We start from the raw sequence: 8,038 nt of genomic DNA on the forward strand, positions 1-8,038 counted from the left end.
CTAAATTGTTTTGTATTGCTATGTAAATATAAAAAAGAAGATGTGGTATGATTGCCAATGAGACAACTGTCCACAAGAGACCAAAATGACACAGACATTAACAACTATAGGTCACCGTACGGCCTTCAACAATGGGCAAAGCCCATACCTCATAGTCAGCAATAAAAGTCCCCGATCAGACAATGTAAAACAATTCAAACGAGAAAACTAACGGCCTTGTTGATATAAAAAAAAAGTACGACAAAACCTTATTTTCACAGGTTTATTTTTACATCGATACTTTTTCGCTAAATCGTTAGACAGTAACTATAAAATTATACAAATGGACACCACAAGAAAGCACAGAGTATGTATAGGTTGTAATGAGAGTGAATTTCATCCCCCTATATTGGCTTGAATTCTAAAAAAAAACAAAATAAAACAGATACTTGAAACGAGAAATAAAACATATGTTAACATACATTATATTAATATACAAGAAAGTTTAAACTCCTAATGTAAACTGTTGGAAGCTCCATCTTACTGTATAAATCAACCATTACTGCCATTTAATGGCAAAATAAGATTCATATGAGTCAAAGTTTATTTTTTTGATATGAACATATTTCCTATAAAATATAATGCCAGGTCGTATGCTTGCGGTATCATTTCTGGGTGTATACTTGTGTTTTATCTTAACTGAGTATATTTACTCATATAGTTGTAACTGAATTTAATTCAACGCAAATGTTAACATTACACTAGTCCGCTTTTGTTTATAAACATGTCATACTTATGTGTAAAATTAAAGATTTGAAAGGTATAATTTTATTCAGCTAAATCTGTTTCTACACTTTTGTATTTGCTGTTTTACTCATAGGAGATAGAACAGCGTCATTTAAATAAACCACTAAATAAGATGTCTGATGTTGTTCGTTCATTTAAATAAATGGCGTGATGACTGTTTCACTATGAAAGGGGTAAAATAAAGCAAGCCTTGTGTATCCTGATTGTCCGATATTATTGAGATATGGTTACATTTGTTAACGAAAAAAAAGTGTTGGCTGCAAAAGCGTACAAATACACATGTATTGCTGATGAGTTCTCGACCCTAAGTTGTTGTTTGATTGTTTGTAGTTTAAAGTGGCTATAACATAAGCAATTACACAACATCTCCTTATATTTGTATTCATAATAATATATAATTATCAAAGATTCCTGCATATAGTGAGCAGTTTATGCACATAAAAGACTAAATCGATGTTTTAAAGCACAGAGCCAAGGAAGAACGTTTCATATAGGATATAAACATACGTTTAGATAGCAATGACTTTTATGTTTGTCACATTCTCTTGTTTTGATAACCACACATGAACGCATGTGGTTAAGGCGGACAAACAACACAATTATGTTACGTACATGCTATGTATATAGACAACAAACTTGCACGAAATAGAGAAATAGAAAAACAATAGTGTCTACAATGGGAAATGACTGTACCAAATTTTAGTTGTTTCTTTTCCTTTCTTGTGATGTCCTTTTAAAAGAATTTTTCGTTTTGAATTATCTTTGCAATTTGATGGTTTTGTATTTTTTGTGTCAAAAAGAAAACATTGCACATTGAGATATGAAGCTATTATTATATCTACCATATGTTTCCAAATATCTTAAATAAAATACATAAACATAACAGAGAAAACACTCATTTATTGACAAAACCTTAACACACCGGTAAATGTACATAAATTGCAACACAACAAACAACACGAAACAATATTTTGACCATCATTTATGACAATTTGTGGTTGATATATAACAATTTTTCAATAAACCAATAAATCATAAACATTTTCTGCTATACGATAACTATGTATAACATCAACATTTGAACTTAAAGCATAATAATGACAATTACCACGTCAATGATATTACCGAAAGGTTAAAGTTCACCACGTTTAGATCTATAATCTTGGTCCTTTAATTCTTTTAGCATCTTCTTTGCATCTCTCTCAAGATGGACGTATTTGTCATCAATCCCTCCTGACTTTTGGCGAATAAGATTGTGGAAGGGAAAGGCGGAATCCAATATATATGGTGCAGGCCTGGAATACATGACAGAAAATAAAGTCTGAAAAACTCCCTGTACATGTATAATTGCAGTTGAATAATATAAAAAAGAAGATGTGGTATGATTGCCAAAGAGACAACTATCCACAAAAGACCAAAATAACACAGACATTAACAACTATAGGTCACCGTACGGCCTTCAACAATGAGCAAAGCTCATACCGCATAGTGATGTCTTGAGAACGTAAGAAATACACAAAAAAATATCTATCTAAGTTAACGCAATAATTGTGAACGTCAACAAATATTTGTTTTCATATTTGAACTAATATTAACTTAGTTTTTCTTATTTAAGGAGTTCAAAGTCTTTTCAATGCGATTTAACAATATAAGTTAAAATACATAATATTGTTAAATCACATTACAAAGACTTTGATCCACACCTCAAACGCCTGTGAACGTCAGTAACGAATATATCTGGATAGAGATGCCGTGAATGTTTTTTTTTCTTTTGTTATTCTGTAACGAGCAATAAACTAAACCTATACGCAATAAAATTTATATACGAAAAGTGTGACCAATCGTTTAAAAGAAATAACAAAAATGTCATTAGTCAGGAACATGTCGTTCAATGGTTGACGTTTGTTGATATAAGTGTGTCTTGTCGTTTTGTATAAAGGTTAGATCGTCGATTTCTCAATTTGAATTGTCTTACACTTGTTATTGAGTGGTATGATGTTCTGTTTGAGCCAAGACTCCGTGTTGAAGGCTGTACTTTGAAAAAATGGTTACTTTTTACAAATTGGCCCTTGGATGGAGAGTTGTCTCAATGGCACTCATACCACATCTTCTATATTTAGAGAGGATCACGCAGAAAATTAATCTTAAAAAAAATATATATCAAAAGAGAAATACAAAAAAAAAGTAAAATCACAAAAATACTGAACTCAGAGGAAAATTGAAAACGGAAAGTCCCTTATCAAATGGCAACATTAATTGATAAAACACATCAAAAGAATGAACTGTCATATTCCTGACTTGGTACAGGCATTTTGAAATGTAGAAAAGGGTGGACTGAACCTGGTTTTATAGCGCTTAAACTCTCACTTGTATGACAGTCGCATTACGTTATATTTACAACAATGCATGAAAAAACCCAGACATAATCGGTAAAATAGTCAAAAATATGGTCACAGCAGTCATCACTGTGTTACCATCTCAAAACAAACAAACCGTTACAAAAAAGCACAAAACGCATCTATCGAATTAAAAAACACATTCATTGTCCCGCGTGTTTGGCTTAAGAAAATGTAAACATCACATAGGAAGAAATTTTGTTGTTTAATGTATATTCAAAACAATTATAATTCAACATGGGGAATGGAGGTATGCAGGGTTAAAAAATCATTTATGTTATAATAAATTTCAGAGAACGACCGAGATTTAAAATTATCCAGAAGTTCTCCAGAAGTTTTAATCAAAAGAAGAAAACACGCAATCACTTGAACTACGAAAATCACGCCATGAAAAAGATTGACCAACAAAATAGGGATGAACTCTGTAAGTATTTTTACAGTTGAATATAAATAATCACACACAAAAACAAATCATATGATACTGAACCGGTAAAAAATGAAAACTTATTCAACATTAAAATTTTTAGGATCAAAATATTTACTCCATGACACCTTCAGAGATTTAAGATCTGTGAGTTTCTCAAACACGTTGATAGTTAGATCCTCTTCCCGGATTGAAGAGGGAGATCCCAGGTCCTCATAAGCTTTAATTACTAATAGTTCCGCTCCGTACGATTTAAGAACATTCTAAAATAAGTTCTTCTGTTAATATATAATATATATTTTTTTTCAATAATATAAACAGGAAGTGCAGAATTGCATTATTTGTCTGTGCATGTTTGTGTGTTGGTGATATTGGCAAATCTTCATCTTCTGCAGATATATTAAGATTTAGTGTTATGAATATATACCTAAGACGATTACATATTATTGAAAATTGTACGTTGATTGATATTGAGTCTGGTGTTATTCAACGATTGATAAAATACACCAATAATCCAAATAGCACGTTACACTAAAAGCATGGTTTTATATTTCAGAATCATTTACCTCTCTTGTCTTGATGCAGTATTTAAATTATCCAATAACAGATTTCACTTTTGAAAAATTCACGTGAAAATAGAAAAAAAAAAATAAAAGTAAAAATCGTTGTCGTGTGTTTATGTAATTTATATGTGTTTTTCGTTTCTCGTTTTTATATAGATTAGACCGTTGGTTTTCCCGTTTGAATGGTTTTACATTAGTAATTTTGGGGCCCTTTATAGCTTGTTGTTCGGTGGGAGTAAAGGCTCCGTGTTGAAGGCCGTACATTGACCTATAATAGTTTACTTTAATAAATTGTTATTTGGACGGAGAGTTATCTCATTGGCACTCACACCACATCTTCATATATCTATATTGTATATAATGTATAGAAGTATATATGATATTAGTTTATCTATGAATGATTGTTTAAAACTTACGATGCTTTATTCCTAGATCTATTATTGGTAAAGGATCAACCTCTTGAAAAACTCCATCAATTGAAATTTTGAACTGTATGGTATATGTAGTTCTCTTAATAGACGTTATGTTGAATCCGAAGCGGTCTAAAGCTGATTGTAATGTTTCGAGAATTTCTGGTAATTTGACACTAAGTTCTTTTACTGAACCAATACCTCCTTAGTTAAATAGTAGGTCTGCGTCGGCCATCTGTTTAACTGCTGTACCTTTCCCAAGAGATCCACCCTGTTTGGAATTATGATAAACTTGTTATGTTCATATTTAGAAAAATTTTACAACATTGAATTACTATGTCATGAATAGTCTTTAATCTAATACAATGGCTGCTGTTACTCCTCTGTTGAGATATTTGTAGTTTGATTTGGTATATCTGCGTTATCTAGTTGACATTTAAAACACCCCTCTTAACAGTCATACAATCTATTTTAGCATTTACAACCACACTCGTAGCATGATGTACCTCTTTCAGCATGTATGCCCCTTTCTTCACCTAGACTCCATCTCTTAGCATACATACCCCCTATTTAAACAATCGATTCACCTGTCATTCAATTCACTATCTTATCAACCATATTACCTCTAATAGTGGTCATTTCACCTCACTTATTATTCATTTTATCTCTTGTCGCATTCATTTCATCTCTTGTCGCATTCATTTCATCTCTTGTAGCATTCATTTCACCTCTTTTAGCGTTGATTTAATATATATTCGAATTGATACTACTTCTAGCTCTCTAAACCTACGTTCACCTATCTCAACCTTTGTATATACTTTCGGAGTTCAGTATTTTTGTGTTTTTACTTTTTAGCATTCGTAATACCTCTATTAGCTTATATGCATTTCTCTAAATTTTCAAACCACCTCTATAAGCATTCAAACCAAGTCTATCAGTATTCATAGCCTTCTTTTTGCTTCAAAAAACTCTCTTAACATTCATATTAACGTATTCATAGTATGCATCCAAGCTTTGGTATGATATATCTCTTTAGCATTTATATCACCTTTCTTATCATTTTACCATCTCATTTGGCAGTCGTATCATATCTGTCGTAATTGATATCATATCTCTTTGCATTCGTATCTCTTAACTCATTACTATCATTCATACTATATTTCTGTCATTAATGTCACCTCTTTAATATTTCTTGTCTGATATCAGCTCTCTAAGTATTCCACATTGATTTTTGACCTGTCACAGGTTAAACACCTCTAGTCTTTGTTAGTCTTGTTGGTGTCTTTTTAAATTTTAGTTCATTTCTATGTTTCGGAGTTAATTTGAGTTACGTTTAAGATTCATTGGTGGCCAAGGGCTGTTTTATGGATTTTTGGTCGGGATCTTGTTTCTTTGACGAATTTACCATTTCCTTTCTTTTTCCAATTTTTTTTATCCTGTTATTCACATCACCACTTTTTACATTTATTCCATCTTTCTTGATATTTATGACATCTCTCTTGGTAAACATGCCCTTTTTAATTGTTCCTACAACCTCTATAAGCATTCATATTATCGTTCTTCGCATTCATATAATACTTCTCTTTCAGCATTTAAATAATCTCATGAAGCATGTATGCCATCTCACGTACCAGTCATTATATCTCTCTCAGCATTTAAATAATCTCATGAAGCATTATGCCATCTCACGTACCAGTCATTATATCTCTCTTAGCATTCACATCACGCTTGTCAGTCAAAATAGTTGAGCACGTCGAGGTAGCATTGCGACTTTGCGTTTATTTTGATAAGTGTCTGATTTTGTCCGTCACTTGTTTTGTAACGCTTATTTAAACCAGCTGTCATTTTAACTGTATGAATAAAAAACATCTAAAGGCGTCTTAAGGCCAAAATGTAGTCTTTAAAACAATAAAAAGGTGACTATATATTATAGAAACAATAAGTAACACTCAATGCCTACCTTGGTAGTTTTGCCTACTTTGTAGGGTACCATCTTACTTTTCATCAAATCAGCCACGTTGTCTGTGGTTCTCCTACATGTTTGAAAGTATTGTGTATTTGGAGCGATAACTCTGGCTATAAATTTTGACAGAGATTCACCATGACATCTTCCAACAAAGTCACCGTCATCTTCTTTATGAGATTCTTCTGTCTTCAAATAAATTAGATACGATATAGTATAAATATCAAGAGACGTCTCTTTCATAGTTGTCCACCACCATAACATAGTAATTAAGTATGTACAGTAAAAGAAATTTTTTTGTCAGCCTACTTGACAAAAAATTGTATAATATATGAAGAATCGTTTATCGTAGTCATTTTTAAATAATTATTAAAAAAAAAATGAAAACAACACGTTTAATAATTCTATGCGTCCGAAGCGCTTTTCTGGATTTTCTTTCATCAGGAACGCTCAAAGCCAAACATTTGAAATCCGAAGATGTATAAGTATCGAAACCGTTGAAGAGCTTTATGACAAAAATACCAAAAATTAATAGCCAAAATATATTAAACTAGAGGCTCTCAAGAGCCTGTGTCGCTCACCTTGGTCTATGTGCATATTAAACAATGGACACAGATAAATTCATGACAAAATTGTGTTTTGCATGATGTGTTTGTAGATCTTACTTTACTGGATATTCTTCTTGCTACAATTATATCTATCTATAATGAAATTGGCCCAGTAATTGCAGTGGAAAATGTATTCTAAAAATTTATGAAAATTGTTAAAAAAATGACTATAAAGGGCAATAACTCCTTAAAGGGTCAACTGACAATTTTGGTCATGTTGACTTATTTGAAGATCTTATTTTGCTGAACATTATGGCTGTTTACAGTTTATCTCTATCTATAATAATATTCAAGATAATAAGCAAAAACTGCAAAATTTCCTTAAAATTACTAATTCAGGAGCAGCAACCCAACAACGGGTTGTCCGATTTGTCTGAAAATTTCAGGACAGATAGGTCCCGACCTAATAGATTATTTTACCCCCATGTTAGATTTGCTCTAAATGCTTCGGTTTTAGAGTTATAAGCCAAAATCTACATTTTACCTCTATGTTCTTTTTTTAGCCATGGCGGCCATCTTGGTTGTTGGCAGAGTCACGCCACACATTTTTTAACTAGATACCCCAAAGATGATTGTGGCCAAGTTTGGATTAATTTGGCCCAGTAGTTTCAGAGAAGATTTTTGTAAAAGATCACTAAGATTTACGAAAAATGGTTAAAAATTGACTATAAAGGGCAATAACTCCTAAAGAGGTCAACTGACCATTTCAGTCATGTTGACTTATTTGTAAATCTTACTTTGCTGAACATTATTGCTGTTTACAGTTTATCTATAATAATATTCAAGATAATAACCAAAAACATTAAAATTTCCTTAAAATTACCAATTTAGGGACAGCAACCCAACAACGGGTTGTCCGATTCATCTGAATATTTCAAGGCAGATACA

General features: G+C 32.0%; 1 long non-coding RNA gene across 1 annotated transcript; it reads right to left on the minus strand.

Annotated features, from left to right (window-relative positions):
• Nucleotides 1-1,715: 1,715 nt before the first annotated feature.
• On the minus strand, nt 1,716-6,867 carry LOC143049410 (uncharacterized). The gene is made up of 3 exons (XR_012970223.1): nt 6,540-6,867; nt 4,586-4,850; nt 1,716-2,081 (listed from the first exon to the last, which is right to left on the minus strand). It is a non-coding gene; the product is annotated as an uncharacterized LOC143049410 (long non-coding RNA).
• Nucleotides 6,868-8,038: the final 1,171 nt, after the last annotated feature.

The sequence above is a fragment of the Mytilus galloprovincialis genome, chromosome 10, assembly GCF_965363235.1.
Source record: "Mytilus galloprovincialis chromosome 10, xbMytGall1.hap1.1, whole genome shotgun sequence".
In the NCBI taxonomy this organism is placed as follows: Eukaryota; Metazoa; Mollusca; class Bivalvia; order Mytilida; family Mytilidae; genus Mytilus; species Mytilus galloprovincialis.